The sequence below is a fragment of the Trichechus manatus genome, unplaced genomic scaffold (assembly GCF_000243295.1).
Source record: "Trichechus manatus latirostris isolate Lorelei unplaced genomic scaffold, TriManLat1.0 scaffold00035, whole genome shotgun sequence".
NCBI classification, from domain to species: Eukaryota; Metazoa; Chordata; class Mammalia; order Sirenia; family Trichechidae; genus Trichechus; species Trichechus manatus.
In genome coordinates, this window is record NW_004443971.1 from 3,942,769 (window position 1) to 3,961,520 (window position 18,752).

Here is an 18,752-nt window from a genome sequence, read left to right on the forward strand (position 1 = left end):
AAAGGAAATAATAAGAATTAGAGCAGAATTAAATGAAATAGAGAATAGAAAAACAATTGAAAGAGTTAACAAGACCAAAAGCTGGTTCTATGATAAGATCAATAAACCACTGGCCAAACTGACAAAAGAAAAACATGAGAGGAAGCAGATAACCAATATAACAAATGAGATGGGTGATATCACAACAGACCCAAAGGAAATTAAAAGAATCATAACAGAATACTTTGAAAAATTGTACTCTAACAAATCTGAAAACCTGGAGGAAATGGACAAATGTCTAGAAACTCACTACCTAAACCAACACAAACAGAGGTAGAACAACTAAATAAACCTATAAAAAAAGAAGAGATTGAAAAGGTAATTTAAAAACTCCCAACAACAACAACAAAAAAACCCTGGTCTGGAAAGCTTCTCTGAAGAAGTCTACCAAATTTTCAGAGAAGAATTAACACCACTACTACTAAAGGTATTACAGAGAATACAGAAGGATGGAACCTTCCCAAACTCATTCTATGAAGCCAGCATAACGCTGATACCAAAATCAGGCAAAGACACCACAAAAAAAGAAAATTACAGACCAATATCCTTCATGAATATTGATGCAAAAATCCTCAACAAAATTCTAGCCAATAGAATTCAGCAACATATCAATAAAATAATTCATCATAATCAAGTGGGATTTATACCAGGTATGCAGGGATGGTTCAACATTAGAAAAACGATCAATGTAATCCATCACATTAATAAAACAAATGACAAGAACCACATGATCTTATTAATCGATGCAGAAGAGGCATTTGACACATTCCAACACCTCTTCATGATAAAAACTCTCAACCAAATAGGAATAGAATGGAAATTCCTCAACATAATTAAGGACATTTATATAAAGCCAGCAGCCAACATCATCCTACATGGATAGAGTTTGAAAGCATTCCGCTTGAGAATGGGAACAAGACAAGGATACCCTTTATCACCACGCTTATTCAACATTGTGTTGGAGGTCCTAGTCACAGCAATCAGGCTAGAAAAAGAAATAATGGACATCCAAATTGGTAGGGTGCTCACTTTGGCAGCACATATACTACAATTGCAATGATACAAAGAAGATTATCATGGCCCCTGCGCAAGGATTACACGGAAATTGATAGGGATGAAGTAGAAGTATATCTATTTGTAGATGATATGATCTTATACACAGAAAATCCCAAAGAATCCACAAGAAAACTACTGGAACTAATGAAGATTTCAGCAAAGTATCAGGATACAAGATAAACAAAGAAAAATCAGTTGGATTCCTTTACACCAACAAAGAGAATTTCCAAGAGGAAATCACCAGATCAATACCATTTACAATAACCCCCAAGAAAATAAAATTCTTAGGAATAAATCTAACCAGAGATGTAAAACACCTATACAATGAAACCTACAAGACTACTGCTAGAAACCAAAAGAAACCTGCATAAGTGGAAAAACATACCTTGCTCATGGATAGGAAGACTCAAGATTGTGAAAATGTCAATTCTACCCAAAGTGATCTACAGATACAAAGCAATCCAGATCCAAATTCCACTGGCATTTTTTAATGAGATGGAAAAACAAATCACCAACTTAATATGGAAACGGAAGAGGCCCTGGATAAGTAAAGCATTACTGAAGAAGAAGAATGAAGTGGGAGGCCTCATACTACCTGATTTTAGAACCTATTATACCGCCACAGTAGTCAAAACAGCCTGTTACTGGTACAACAACAGATACATAGACCAATGGAACAGAATTGAGAATCCAGAAATAAATTCATTCACCTACAGCAGCTGATATTTGACAAAGGCCCAAAGTCCGTTAACTGGGGGAAAAGACAGTCTTTTTAACAAACGTTGCTGGCGAACAAACTGGATATCCATCTGAAAAAAACTGAAACAAGACCCATACCTCACAGCATGCACAAAACTAACTCAAAATGGATCTAAGACCTAAATACAAAATCAAAAACAATAAAGATCATAGAAGAAAAAATAGGGACAATGCTAGGAGCCCTAATACATGGCATAAACAGAACACAAACCATAAGTAATAATGCACAAGCACAAGAGAGACTAGATAACTAGGAGCTCCTAAATATCAATCACTTATGCTCATCAAAAGACTTCACCAAAAGAGTAAAAAGACAACCTACTGACTAGGAAAAAAATTTTGGCTATGACAAATCTGATCAGTGTCTAATCTCTAAAATCTACAAGATACTGCAAAACCTCAACAACAAAAAGACAAACCACCCAATTAAAAAATGGGCAAAGGACATGAACAGGTACTTCATCAAAGAAAACATTCAGGTGGCTAACAGACACATGAAAAAATGCTCATGATCATTATCCATTAGAGAAATGCAAATCAAAACTATAATGAGATACCATCTCACTCCAACAAGGCTAGCATTAATCCAAAAAACACAAAATAATAAATGCTTGAGAGGTTGTGGAGAGACTGGAACACTTATACCCTGTTGGTGAGAATGTAAAATGGTACAACTACTTTGGAAATCAATTTGGTACTTCCTTAAAAAGCTAGAAACAGAAGTACCATATGATCCAGCAATCCTGCTCCTTGGAATATACCCCAGAGAAATAAGAGCCATCACACGAATATATATATGCACACCCATGTTCATTGCAGCACTGTTCACAATAGCAAAAAGATGGATATAACCTAGGTGCCCATCAATGGACGAATGGATAAACAAATTATTGTATAGTCACACAATGGAATACTATGCAGCAATAAAGAACAATGATGAATCCATGAAACATAACATGGAGGAATTTGGAGGGCATTATGCTGAGTGAATTTAGTCAGTCACACAAGGATAAATATTGTATAAGACCACTATTATAGGAACTCAAGAAAAGGTTTAAACACAGAAGAAAACATTCTTTGATGGTTACGAGGAGGGGGAGGGAGGGAGAGCATTATTCACTAACTAGATAGTAGACAAGAATTATATTAGGTGAAGGGAAGGACAGCACACACTACAAGGGAAGTCAACACAACTGGACTAAACCAAAGCTAAGAAGCTTCCTGAATACAATCAAACACTTCGAAGGACAGAGCAGCAGGGGTGAGGATCTGGGGACCATGCTTTCAGGGGACATTTAGGTCAACTGGCATAACAAAGTTTATTAAGAAATGTTCTGCATCCTACTTTGGTGAGTGGCGTCTGCAGTCTTAAAAGCTTGCAAGCAGCCATCTAAGGTGCATCAATTGGTGCCAACTACCTGGAGTAAAGGTGAATGAAGAACACCAAAGACACAAGCAGATTATTAGCCCAAGAGACAGAAAGGGCCACATAAACCAGAGACTTCGTCAACCTGAGACCAGAAGAAGGAGATGGTGCCCAGCTACCACCAATGACTGCCCTGATGGGGAAAACAATAGAGAGACCCTGATGGAGCAGGGGAAAGGTGGGGTACAGAACTCAAATTCTGGTAAAAAGACCAGACTTAATGGTCTAACAGAGACGGGAGGAACCACAGAAAGCATGGCCCCTGGACTCTGTGTCAACCCAGAACTAATAAAATTCCCGATTCCAACTCTTCAAAGATAGGACTGGACTGAGGGATATAAAATGATACTCGTGAAGAGTGTGCTTGTTAGCTCAAGTAGATACATGAGACTAAAGGGGCAGTTTCTGTCTGGAGGTGAAATGAAAAGGCAGAGAGGATTAGAAGCTGTTTGAATGGACACGGGCGATCAGCAGTGGAATGCAGGACTGTGCTGTCACAGTAGAGGGAGAGCAATTAGGGTCACATAACAATGTACGTGTAAATTTTGTATAAGAGCCTAACTTGAACTGTAAACTTTCACTTAAACTACAACAATTAAAGAAAAAAAGAACAATGGGATGATATATACAAAACCTTGAAACAAAAAAACTGCCAAACAAGAATTATATACCCAGCAAATTGTCCCTCAAATACGAGAGTGAAATTAAGATATTTCCAGATAAACATAAATTAAGGGAATTTGTAAAAACAAGACCAATTTTACAAGAAATACTAAAGGGAGTCCTTTGGACAGAGAACCAACAATGTCACACAACAAGCTGACATTAAGACACAAGGCAACATTACTCAGAAACCGACCCAGATAAAGAATTTAAAAAACAAAATAAAGCTACAAGATGAAAATAGGGAATCAAAGATGTCAATCTGTAAATGACAACAACTTCAAAACAAAAAGGAATAAATGGTGTAGTTACAGAACTTCCATATGAAGGGTAAGTCAAGGCAATATTATCAAGAAAGAACAGACTGTTTTACACTTAGGAAAATAAAAGTAAATTTCAGGGTAACCACAAAGAAAATTAATAAACCTTCTCACCAAAAAAAAAAAAAAAAAAGAAAAATCATAAAGACTCAGTATACATAATTAACAGCAACAAGGAAAATGATAGGAAAATCTATAAACAAAAAGAACTCAGCACAGAAAAGTATATTGAACAAAGAAATTGTTAGCACCACAAAAAAAGCACAAGAAAATGACAGCAGTAAATTCTTACCTATCAATGATTACACTGAATGTAAATGGATTAAATGCATCAGTTAAGAGACAGAGAGTGTCAGAACGGATAACATAACATGACCCATTAATATGCTGCCTACAAGAGACACACCTTAGACACAAATATCAAAATAAGCTAAAAATCAAAGTATGGAAAAAAAATATATCAAATGGCAATCAAAAAATAGCAGGAGTGGCAATAGTAATCTCTGATAAAATAGACTATAAGGCAAAAATCAGTATCAGAGATAAGGAAGGACATTATATAATATTAAAAGGTCAATCCAACAAGAGGACATAACCATAAGAAATATCTATGCACCCAATAAAAGGGCTCCAAAACACATAAAACAAACTTTAGTAGAATTGAAAAGAGAAATGGACAGCTCCGCAAAATAGTAAGGGACTTAAATATACCACTTTAGATGAAGTACAGAACAACTAGAAAGAAAGTCAACAAAGAAACAGAAGAACTAAATGATACAATCAACCAACTTGATCTTATAGACATGTACAGAACACTATGTCCAACAACAGTGCAGTACATTCTTTTGCAGTGTGCATATGTATCGTTCTCCAGAATAGGCCGTATGTTAGGCCACAAAGCAAGCCTCAATAAATTAAAAAATATCTAAATAATACAAAGTATCTTAGATCACAACAGTATAAAATTCTCAGTCAATAAAAGTAAGAAGAAGGAAAAAAATTAAATGCATGGAAACTGAATAACACCCTGCTTAAAAATCACTCGGTAATCAAAGAAATAAAAAATTCCTAGAATCAAACAAGAATGAAAACATACCAAAACCTTTGGGATACAGCAAAAGCAGTACTCAGAGGTCAATTTATAGCAATAAGTGCACACATCAAAAAAGAAGAAAAAGTCAAAATCAACACTTTAACCCTACAACTCCAACTAATAGAAAAAGAGCAGCAAAAAAAAAAAAAGCCCATAGGCACCAGAAGAAAGGAAATAATAAAGATTAGAGAAGAAATAAATGAAACAGGAAACAGAAAAACAATAAAAAGATTCAACAAGACTAGAAGTTGGTTCTTTGAAAGGATAAATAAAATCAACAAACCATTGACCAAATTAAAAAAGAAAAGGAGAAGATGCAAATAACACAAACAAGAAATGAGATGGGTGACATTACAACAGAACCAATTGAAATAAACAGGATAATAACAGAATACTATGAAGAATTGTACTCCAACAAATTTGAAAACCTAGAAGAAATGGACTAATTTCTAAAAACACACTAACTAAACTAACACAAACTGAGGTATATAATTTGAACAGACCCATAACAAAAGAAGAAACTGAAGTGATCATTAAAAACTAATGCCCACCAAAAAAAAAAAAAAAAAAGCCCTGTCCCAGATAGCTTCAATGGAGAATTCTACCAAATGTTCAGAGAAGAGCTGACACCCATTCTATTGAAACTATTCCATGACATAGAAACAGATGGAATACTACTGAATTCTTCTGTGAAGCAAGCATAACCCTGATACCAAAGCCAGGCAAAGACACCACTAAAAAAAGAAAATTATGGACCAATATCCCTCATGAATATAGACACAAAAATTCTCTACAAAATATTAGCCAGTGGAATCCAGCACCATATGAAAAAAATAATACATCCTGACCAAGTGGGATTTATACCAGCTATGAAAGGATGGTTCAACATTAGAAAATCAATCAACATAATGCACTACACAAATAAAAACAAAGGAAAAGAACCACACAATCACATCAGTTGATGCAGAAAAGGCATTTGATAGAATTCAGTACCCACGCGTGATAAAAACCTTCAGCAAAATAGGAACAGAAGGTAGATTCCTCAACATAATTAAGGGCATATGTACAAAACCAACAGCCAATGTTATTCTCAATAGAGAGAGACTGAAAGCATTCCCTTTGAGAATGGGAACCGAAAAAGGATGCTCTTTATCACCACTCTTATTCAATATTGTACTGAAAGTCTTAACCAGAGCAGTAAGGCAAGAAAGGGAAATAAAAGGCATCCAAATCCTTCTTTGGAGAGTAATGTCGGGGATCTTAAATGCTTGTGAGCAACCACCTAAGATCCAACTATTGGTCTCTTCCCATCCCAAGCAAAGAAGAGTGAAGAAAATCAGACTCAAGGAAACAATTAGTCCAAAGGACCAAACACGAACCACAGCCTCCACTAGCCTGATACCAGAACTAGATGGTGCCTGGCTACCACTACCGACTGCTCTGATTGGGAACACAATAGAAGGTCCTGGACAGAGTGGGAGAAAAACGTAAAACAAAATTCAAATTCATAAAAAAGACCAGACTTACTGGTCTAGTAGAGACTGGTAGAACCTTCGATACTATGGCCCTTAGACACCCTTCAAGCCTGGAACAGAACTCATTCCCAGAGACCACATTTCAGTCAAACAACAGAGCAGACTATAAAGTGAACAATAACACCTGTGAAGAATATGCTCCTCAAAACAACCAACCATACTAGAGTAACAGGACAGCATTTTCCCAAAAACAAAGTTCAGAAGGCAGGAAGGGGCAGGAAAGATGGGCAAATGGAAAAAGGGAACCCAGAGAGGAAGTGGGTAGAGTGCTGTCACATTGAGGGGATTAAAACAAAATGTGTATAAACTGTTGAATGGAAAAGTAATTTGCTCTGTAAACTTTCACCCAAACCACAATAAAATGTTAAAAAAAAAAAAAATCATGCAGGGAAAAAATAAAACTAGAAAAATCCAGAGGTAAATTTAACAATACGTATTTTATCACCTTTAAAATAATGAGGACAACTCAATAGCAACAGTAATCAGTAGCATTTCTTCCTTTTATTTTGATCAACTATATAGAAACTATAAAATTCTTAATATATTAAACTCTGGGTTGAATTTTAAAAGTAAGCCTAAAATTATGTTAATTTCAATCAGTATTTTTATTTATCGTTCTATCTTTGTGTTCAATGTTACTCAATTTTACCATGCAAAAAACATCTAATATTAATGAATGATTAAAAAGAATATCTAAGAATTTGTTTTCATCCATGAGGGGGTAAATTATATTGGATTAGACCTCCTTGTATAAACAACTAGAAAACTGGACAAAATATATGAAGTAACTGTTTCCAGGCAGTGGACAACATGCAGAGCAAGAAGGGAAACTCACAAGGTGCACCTCCTGACTATAGCACAGAAAACTAAAATCTGAGCAGGGCACAGCAGTTCACCTGACAGAGAAGACAGACATCAAGGTGTGGGGAAGCTGAAGTGGCTAGAAATTGCAAACAGGTGTTGCCTTAGTCATCTCGTGTTGCTGCGACAGAAATACCACAAGTGGATGGCTTTAACAAAGAGAAATTTATTCTTACAGTCTAGTAGGCTAGAAGTCCGAATTCCGGGCATCAGCTCCAGGGGAAGGCTTTCTCTTCTCTGTCAGCTCTGGAGGAAGGTCCTTGTTATCAATCTTCCATGGTCGAGGAACTTCTCAGTGCAGGCACCCTGGATCTCAAGGACAAGCTATGCTCCCAGTGCTTCTTTCATGGTGGTTTGAGGTCCCCTTGTCTCTCTGCTTGCTTCTCTTTTATATTTCAAAAGAGATTGGCTCAAGACACAATCCAATCTTGTAAATTGAGTCCTGCCTCATTAACATAACTGCTGCCTATACCACCTCATTAACATCATACAGGTAGGATTTAAAACACAGGAAAATCACATCAGATGACAAAATGGACAATCACACATTACTGGGAATCATGGCCTAGCCAAATTCATACACACATTTTTGGGGGACACAATTCAATGCATGACAGGTGTGCAGAGAAGTGGCCCCAGAAATCTGTGTGTAGGACTCTCATGAGTCTGTGTCCAAGAGCTGGCAGGTACAGAGAGACCACCCAAATCTTAGCAGAGACTATTCATTTGTTATAGGTTGCGAGAATCAAAGAGATGAGTAAGGTCTATGCTCTAAAGTAAAACTTATTCTAAACCAATCGTAATAGAGCTGACAAGATTTGTCTACAAGGGTAGACAAACGTTGGAGGTTGAGTTATCCAAGCCCTTCTAATTTGGTAGAACAGCTTACATCTTCTACATATATATATATATATATATACACACATACACAGACACACACACACACATATATACATATACATACACATATATATACACACACATATATATATACATATATACACATACATACTAATAAACCATAAAGCCAAGACTATGCATGGTCAAAGCAATTAGTAATGGAGATACCTTGTAAAACAAGAGTTAACACTGTTCAGAGAAAGGGAAGAGACTGTACAGAGATTCTACATCCTATTATCCATAATTTCCAGTGTTAAATTTAAAAAAATCACTAGACATACAAATAGAAAGGAAAAAAAGGTCTATAACGCCCCCTGTTTCCTCTAAAATGGCAGTCAGTAGAGTCCAAGATGGTCCAGAAATTAGGATTACTTGTCAAGGAATTTAAAAACAGCTATTACAAACATGGGGCCCTGGTGGTGCACGGGTTAAGAGCTTGGCTGCTAACCAAAAGGTCAGCAGTATGAATCCACCAGCTGCTCCTTGGAAACCCTATGGGACAGTTCTACTCTGTCCTATAGGTTCGCTATGAGTTGGAATCAACTCAATGGCAACAGTTTTTTAAAATTATAAACATATTCAAAGATTTCTTTAAAAAGGAGTTTCAAACAATTAATCAAATGTCCTTAACGAGTGAACAGACAGGGAATTTCAGTAAAAAAAAGGAAACTAAACTAAGTTTATAGAACTAAAAAGTACAATAACTATAATTTAAAATTCACTGTTTGGGCTAAACAGCAGATACCAGATAGTAGAATAAAGTCAAGAAGTCTGAAGGAGAGCAACAGAAATAATCCAATCCAAGGAATACAGAAAAATGATGGAAGAAAAATCAACAGAGACTCAGGGACCTGTGGGACAATATAAAATATCTAAAATACATATAATTGAAGGGAAAGGATAAAACACAATTGGGGCAGACAAAATTAACTGAAGTTATACCACCCCATAAGTCCCAAATCTGATTAAAAACACCAATTTAGAGATGCACAGAAAACCCTAAGGAAGATAAATATAAACAGAACATGCAGGCATATCATAGTCAAACTACTGAAAACCAAAGATAAAGAGAATATCTTGAAGCACAACAACAACAAAGATATACCCAGTAGAACAAAAATGAGATTTTCCACTAGACTATGAATCAGAAACAATGACGACCAGAAGAAAATGGAACATCTGTAAAGTGCTAGAGCAAAAACCTAAAAACCTAGAATTCTGTTTCCAGTAAAAATGTTTCAAAATTGAGATTGAAATAAGGACATTTTCAGATAAAAGAAACTGAGAAAATTCATTGCTTGCACTACAAGATAAGATGCACTACAAGAAATGCTAAAGGATATAATTTTGGCTAAAGGGAACTGACACCACATAGGAACATGGCTCCAAAGGAAGGAATGAAGCACATCAGAAATGATGAATGTGTAAATATAAAAGGCTATGTTTTATTTCTCATAATTCACTTAAAAGATAAGTGATTGTCAAAAAAATGTTGTAAGCTGGAGCTTATAATGTATCTAGAATAAAAATATATAAAAACAATGAAAGGAAAAAAGGACTGATATATTGAACTACACTGCTGCTAGGTTATAACACTTGTGAAATGGGATGCACTAAGTAGGCAGTGGTAAGTGTCAAATGTGAAATAAGATGGAAAAGTAAATGATGTGAAGAGTGAAGAGGTTTAATATTGAATTAGATAATAATAAATTAAAGAGCATATTTTAGCCCTATAACAAGCACTAAAAAACATATTTAAAAAAAGGCATATCTAAGAAACCAACAGAGGAAGCAAATTAGAATATTAAAAAAAAATTTTTTTTATTAACCCCAATAACGCAAGGAAAAAAAGAGGAATAAAAACTGTAAAGGACAAATGGAAAACAAAAACCAAGACAGTAGATTTAAACATAAACATATGGATAACTACATTAAACGTGAATGGAACAAATGCCCCAATTAGAAGTTCAGAGATTGTCAGGCAGGATTAAAAAAGCAATAGCCAATTATTTTGTTGTGCACAAGAAACCTACCTTAAATATATAAATACTGACAGGTTGAAAGTAAAAGGATAGAAAAATAAATATCATGCAAAAAAAATTAAAAAGCTAATGTAACTACACTAATACAAGACAAACTAGACATAAAGACAATGATGTCAGAAGACACACTGATGCAACTCTGTAATGATAAAAAAAGAGCAACTCACCAAGAAAAATCAATGACAAATATCTATGCACCTAATAGGCAATCATCAATATTATGGTGGAGTGGTGAACACTTTTTCTTTTATCATTAGATGCAACCATATGAAATTGCCATTTTATGCAGGTCAAAAATGACTGAATATCAGCAGTTTCATATGGTTCCAATAACAAACTAAGCCCAAGCACTGTGTTGCATATAAATAAGCAGTGCCTTAGAACAAGGAATTTGGTAGAAGTGATCCTATCATATATATTTCAATCTTACTTTAACGAAAAGCAAAATGTTCAAGTGTGTTTAGATTAAAATAAGTTAATGGGGGTATAAAACAAAGTTGACAGATCAGTATAATACTGGTTCAGTGACCCAGTTAGATACTAACAGCTGAAAAATAGCAGCTATTAACATTCTTTTTAGCCCAAGATTCATCTAAAACTATGAAGCAATACCATATAACACCTAAATTAGAAAACTCCTAATGTGTTTAAATAAGAGGTTTTAAATCAGTGAGTCATTAAAGGGGTTGAGATATTTTCTCTCTAATACTCACTGAAAGACAAATTGGGTTTTACAAAAATGTAGCTGACTGTGTATTTTCAGAAAGGAGGCCTTGAGAGTCTAACTTTCAGTGTTGAAAGTGGAGTTTTGAAAAAAGCCAGTAAATCAAAATGTGCCAATATAATTTTGTGGCTACTTCAGAGAACTTACTTCTTTTTTCTTTTGATTCTTCACTGTTTTCACTGAGGTAAAATGTACATAAAATAAAATACACAGATCGTAAGTGTACAATTTGATGAGTTCTGTCAGACAGATGATAGAGATAGATTCATGTAACACCCACTCACGATGTAGAACATTTTGATAATTCCAGAAAGCTTTTTCATCCCTTTTAAGTGAATCCCAACTCCCCACTTACAATTACTATCACTACAGATGAGGTTTGCCTGATCTCCAACATTTTTGTTCTGGCTGCTTCTTTTTTTTTTTTTTAAACTGTACTTTAGATGAAGAGTAAATTAGTTTCTCATTGAACAATTGATACACATACTGTTTTGTGACATTGGTTGTCAACCCCATGACATGTTAACACTCTCCCTTCTTGACCTTGGGTTCCCCATTACCAGCTTTCCTATCCCCTCCTGCCTTCTCGTCCTTGCCCCTGGGCTGGTGTGCCCATTTAGTCTCGTTTTGTTTTACAGGTCTGTCTAATCTTTGGCTGAAGGGTGAACCTCAGGAGTCACTTCAGTACTGAGTTAAAAGGGTGTCTGGGGGCCATATACTTGGGGTTAGAGAACGCATTTCTTAACACAGTTCTACAATGCTGATGAAACCAGTTTACTTGCCTTTATTTACCAATTTATGCATGACAATGAATTAACTCCTGTACTTTACTGAGGTATAATTTATATACAATAAAATCTACCCATTTTCAATGTACATTTCAACAAGTCTCAACAAATGTATACAGTCCTGTAACTACCACCACAATCAAGATACAGAGCATTTTCATCTCCCCAAAAGTTCCCTCATGTCTATTGCCTCCCCACAAATTCAGCCCCAGAGCAACCATTACCTGCTTTCCTTTCACTATAGTTTTGCCTTTTCTAGAATTTCACATAAATGAAATCATATAGTATATAGTCTTTTGTGTATGGCTTCTTTCACTTAGTGTAAGTGCTTCTAAGATTCAAGTTTGTTGTTCCGCCTATAAGTAGTTTGTTACATTTTATTGCTAAGTAGTAGTCCACCTTTTATCTTTTCACTAGTTGATGAGTATTTGAGTTGTTTCAAGTTTTGGCTACTATAAATAGTGAACATTCATTTGTGTTCAAGTTTTTATTTCTCTTGGGGAAATACAAGTGGGATTGCTGGGTCATATGGTAGATAGGTATATGTTTGACTTTATTAAGAAACTGCAAACTGCTTTCTAAGTGGCAGTACCATTTTGCATTTAAACCAGAAATGTGTAAGAGTTCCATTTGTTCCACACCTTCATCAATATTTGGTATCATCAATCTATTTAATTTTAACGATTCCACTAATTGTGTAATGATATCTCATTGTGGTTTTAGTTTCCATTTCCCTTAATGACTAAATTATTTCAGCATCTTTTCATGCATTGAATTGACCATCATAAGTTTTCTCCTGTGAGCACATTTTTTAATCAAGCTGTTTCCTTATTATTGACCTTTAAGAGTCCCTTGGTGGCATAAACGATTAAGCACTTAACTACTAGCTGAAAGATTGGTGATTTGAACCCACCCTGAGGTGCCTCAGAAGATGGGCCTGGTCCTGACAGAGACTGGAGAAACCCCAAGCGTATGGCCCCCAGACACCCTTTTAGCTCAGTGCTGAAGTCACTCCCGAGGTTCACCATTCAGCCAGGGATTGGAGAGCCCCATAAAACAAAACAGGACTAATGAGGCACAGCAGTCCAGGGACAAGGACTAGAAGGCAGGAGGGGACAGGAAAGCTGGTGATAGGGAACCCAAGGTTGAAAAAGGACAGTGTTGACATGTCATGGGGTTGATAACCATTGTCATAGGGCAATATGTGTAGTATTTAATGAGAAACTATTTGTTCTGTACACCTTCATCTAAAGTACAAAAAAAAAAAAAAAGAATTATGTATGTGAGATCAAATTGACAACAGCAACTCAAAAGGTTTGATGGGAAGCCTAAGGGACAGTGAGTTGAAGATAATGGTGATGGAATAATTTGGGAAAGGATAGTGAGAATTGCAGCACAACTGGAAGAACATAATCCATGTCACTTAATTGTACATGTAGAAATTTTTGAAATGGTGTATCTTTGGCTATGTATATTTTCACCAAAAAAAAAAAAAAGCCCTCCAAGGTTGAGAAGGGAGAGTGTTGACATGTCATGGGGTTGTTAACCAATGTCACAAAACAATATGTATACTAACTGTTTAATGAGAAACTATTGGCTCTGTAAACCTAAAGTACAATAAAAAAAATTAAAAAAAAAAAGAAGACAGGCCTGGTAATCTGCTTCCAAAAGGTCACAGCCATGAAAAGCCTATGGAGACGTTAGTTCTACTCTACACACATGGGGTCACCATCAGTCGGATTTGACTCGATGGCAACTAACAAGAATTCTTTACAAATCCAAATACAGATCCTTTAGAAAACACAGGTTTTCAAATATTTTCTCCCAGTCTGTGGCTTGCCTTTTTATTTTAATAGTGTTTTTTGAGGAGCAAATGTTTTAATGTAGTCATAAAAATTCAAATTTTCTTTTATGATTCATGCTTTTTTGTACTAAGAAATCTTTGCTTAACTCAAAATCACAAAGCTTTTCTATGTCTTCTCCTAGTAATGGTGCACTTTTAGCTTTTATGTTTAGGTTTATGACTCATCTGGAGTTAATTTTTGTGCATGGTGAAGTAAAATTTGAGAGTGATTATTTTTCCATATGAATATCCTGTTGTTCCAGCACCACTTATTGTTTCCCCATTGAATTACCTTGCACCTTGCTGAAAATAACTGACATATGTATGTGGGAAAATAATTGACATATGTGCAAAGACCTGGAGATAGAAAACCAAAAGGGAAGATGTTCAGCATTTCTCAAGGTGAAAGAACTGAAGAAAAAAATTCAAGACTCAATTTGCCATACTGAAGGATTCTATGGGCAAAATATTGAATGATGCAGGAAGCATCAAAAGAAGACAGAAGGAATGCACAGAGTCAATGTACCAAAAAGAATAGGTGAAATTGTTGCCTAGACTTCTGTATTCTATTGATGGATATATCTAGTCTTATGCCAGTACCACACATTTTTGATTACTTTAACTTACACTAAGTCTTGAAATCAGGCAGAGTAAGTTCTTTAATTTTGTTCTTCCACTTCAATATTGTTTTGATTATTCTATGCCCTTTTCAATTCCGCCAAAAATTTTACCTTGTCACCTTGTCAAATGCTACCAAAAAAGCCTTCTGGGATTGGTTTTGTATTGAAGCTATGATTAATTTGAGGAGAACGGTTATCTTAACAATACTGAGTCTTCCAAATCATGAACACAGTATACCTCTACATGTAAGTCTTCAAATTCTCCCAACAGTGTTTTGCAGTTTTCAGTGTAAAATCTTGCTTAATATTCTTATTTTTCAGTATTCTGTTGTATGATGCTATTATAGGAGTCCCTGGGTGGTGCAAACAGTTAAGCACTGGACTACTAACCAAAAGGTTGGTGGTTCGAACCCACCTAGAGGCGTCTCAGAAGAAAGGCCTGGCGATCTGCTTCTGGAAGGTCACAGCCTTGAAAACTCTATGCAGCAGTTCTACTCTGCACACATGGGTCACCATGCATCTCAGTCGACTCATTGGCAACTAACAATAACAACATAAATGCTATAGTTTTTATAACTGTATTTTCCAAATGTTTTTCCTAGCATATAGAAATACATTTGATTTCTCTATATTGATCTGGTATCTGAAAAATTCTTTGTAGATATGTTAGAAATTTGTACATAAATGATCGTGATGTCTGCAAGAGAAAGTTTGACTTCTATCCCAATCTCTATAAATAAATCTTTTATTTATTTACTTTGCATTGCTGCATTGGCTAAACACTCAACTAAAACACTGAATAGATGTAGTAAGAGTGGGAATCTTATCTTGTACTGGATTTTACAAGAAAATATTCAATATTTTGCATTAAGAATAGTGTTAGCCTTATGTTTTTTGCTTGCTTTGGTAGATGACTTTAATCAGGTTAAGGAAGTCAGCCGGAAGGTTTTATCATGAACGGGAACTGAAATGTGTCAAACACTTTACCCCAACATGTGGAGTGGATGATCATATAATTTTCAACTTTATTCTGTTAGAGTGGAGAAATGCAGAGATTGATTTTCAAATGATAAACTAAACTTTCATTCTTAAGATAAACACTACTTGGTTATGATAAATGATCTTTTAAATTGCTGGGTTTAATTTGCTAACATTGTTAAAGAGTTTTGCCACTAGTTTCATGAGTGACATTGCTCTATTCCCCCCACCCCACCCCCACCGCCTTGTAATGTACTTGTCTGTTTTTGTTATCAGGGTAATTCTGGCCTCATAAAATGATTTGGGAAATGTTCTCTCCTCTTCTATTTTTGGGAAAAGCCTTGCAGAATTGATACTATTTCTTCCCTAAATGTTTGGAAGAATTCACCAATGAAATCACTTGGGCCCAGAGTTTCCTATGTGGGAAGGTTTTTAACTATAATTGCAGGACAACTGAGGTTATCTTTCTTCTTGAGGGAAGTTTCATCACCTGTGTCTATCAAGGAATTTGCCGATTTCAAGTTGTCAGATTTATTCGAATACAATCTTTTTAACATCCACAGGATCTACAATGATCTACCTCTTTTACTCCTGATGTTGATCATTTGTGTCTTCTCTTTTTTCTCCTGATCAATATGGCTAGAGATTTATAAACTTTATTGATCTCTCCAAGAACCAGCTTTTGGTTTTAGTGATTTTCACTTTTGTTTCTCTATTTACTTATCTCATTGATTTCAACTCTTACCGTTATTATTTCCTTTCTTCTGCTTAATTTGTTTTCTAATTTCCTAGTTTCTAAAAGTGAAGCTTCCTTGACTGATTTGTGACCTTCTTCTTTCTAATAAGCAATGGATGTTATAAATTTCCCTTGAAGCACTGTTGTAACTGTATCCCACAAATTTTGATATGCTGTAATTTCATTTTCTGTAAGTTCAAAATACTGTTAATTTTCCTTGTGATTGCTTTTTTGGTTCATATTTAGAAGAGTGTGTGTGCGTGTTTTAATAGCGAAATATTTAGATTTTCCAGATATCTTTCTGCAACTGATTTCTAATTTAATTCTACTGTGGCCAAAGAACAGAGCCTATGGAATTTCAATAATTTAAAATTTATTGAGATTTGTTTTATATGGTGCTCCTTGAAAAATTTCCAGGTGGACTTGAAAAGACTGTGTGTTATGCTATTGTTGAGTGGAGTGTTCCACCAATTATCAGTTAGGAACAGCTGGTTGATACTGTTGCTCAGGTCTCTGCATCCTTATTGAGATTCTGTCACTTCTATTACCCACTACTGAGAAAGAAGTAGGGGAGAAGTACTGAAATCTCTGACTATGATTGTGAATTTGTCTATTTCTTTTGCTTCAATTTTTTTTTAAGATAGAGCTTTTTTTTTAATCGTACTTTAGGTGAAGGTTTACAGAACAAACACATTCTCATTAAACAGTCAGTACACCTATTGTTTTATGACACTGGTTAACAAACCCACGACATGTCAACTATCTCCTTTCTCGACCTTATTTTTTTTTTTTTGGTGAAAATATACATAGCCAAAGATACAACATTTCAAAAATTTCTACATGTACAATCCAGTGACATTGATTACATTCTTCCAATTGTGCTGCTATTCTCATTTTCGATGAAGGTTTACAGAACAAAATAGTTTCTCATCAGACAGGTAGTACACGTTCTGCCCTATGACAATGGTTAACAACCCCACTACATGTCAACACTGTCCTTACTCAACCTTGGGTTCCCTATCACCAGCTTTCCTGTCCCGTTCTGCCTTCTAGTCCTTATCCCTGGACTGCTGTGCCTCATTAGTCCCGTTTTGTTTTATGGGACTGTCAAATCCCCGGCTGAATGGTGAGCCACGGGAGTGACTTCACCACTAAGTTAAAAGGGTTTCCGGGGGCCATACTCTTGGGGTTTCTCCAGTCTCTTTCAGGTCAGTAAATCTGGTCTTTTTTGGGTGTGATAGAATTTTCTTCTACATCCTTCTCCAGCTCTTTCCAGAACCCTCTGTTGTGATCCAGGTCAGAGCAGTCAGTGGTGGTAGCCAGGCACCATCTAGCTGTACTGGACTCAGTCTGGTGGAGGCCGTGGTAGCTGTGGTCCATTAGTCCTTCAGACTAATCTTTAACTTGTATCCGGTTCTCTTGCTCCCAAAGGGATGAGACCAGTGGAGTATCTTAGATGGCTGCTCATAGGCTTTTAAGACCCCAGATGCTATTCACCAAGGTAGAATGTAGAACACTGTCTTTATAAACTGTGTTATGCCATTTGAGCTAGATATTCCCCACGACCATGGTCTCTGCAGCCCTCCACCCAGCAAAAAAATCCATGACCCTTCCTTGTACAAGTTGTGCTGGTTTCCCCAGTATTATGTACTCTCTCACCCTTTACCAAAGACACCACTTATCTGTTGCATATTTAGTATTCTCCCGCAGCCCCTCCCATCCCTCGTAACCAACAAAGATTGTTACTTTGTATGTAAACTTTTTCATCAGTTTTTACAATAGAGGTCTCATACAATATTTGCCCTTTTGTGATAGACTTATTTCACTCAGCATAATGTCCTGCAGTTTCATCCATATTATGAGATGCTTCACAGATGCATCATTGTTCTTTATTGTTGCATAATACTCCATTGTGTGTAAGTACCAAACTTTGTTTATCCATTCATCTGTTGATGGGTATCTAGGTTGTTTCCATCGTTTTCCTGTTGTGAACAATGCTGCCATGAACATAGGTGTGCATATGTCTATTCGAGTGACGACTCTTATTTCTCTAGGATATATTCCTAGGAGTGGGATTGACGGATCAAACGGTATGTCTATTTCTAGCTTTCTGAGCAAGTGCCATATCATTTTCCAAAATGGTTGTATCATTTTGCATTCCCACCAGCAGTGCATAAGAGTTATGATCTCCCTGCAGCCTCTCCAGCATTTGTTATTTCCAGTGTTTTTAATTTGTGCCAATAATGCCGGGGTGAGATGGTATCTCATTGTTGTTTTAATTTGCATTTCTCTAATGGCTAGTGATCGCAAGCATTTCCTCATCTGTCTGTTGGCCACTTGAATGTCTTCTTTGGTGAAGTGTCTGTTCA

At 35.9% G+C, this 18,752-nt stretch overlaps 1 protein-coding gene and 1 non-coding gene across 3 annotated transcripts in view; one reads left to right on the forward strand and one right to left on the reverse strand.

Moving 5' to 3' along the window:
* The window catches only part of SYT14 (synaptotagmin 14), a 237,790-nt gene that overhangs the window by 105,310 nt on the left and 113,728 nt on the right, over nt 1-18,752 (reverse strand). The gene's annotated exons all lie outside the window — the stretch shown is intronic.
* On the forward strand, nt 1,061-1,168 carry LOC111820384 (U6 spliceosomal RNA). Its single transcript, XR_002823938.1, has one exon. It is a non-coding gene; the product is annotated as a U6 spliceosomal RNA (small nuclear RNA).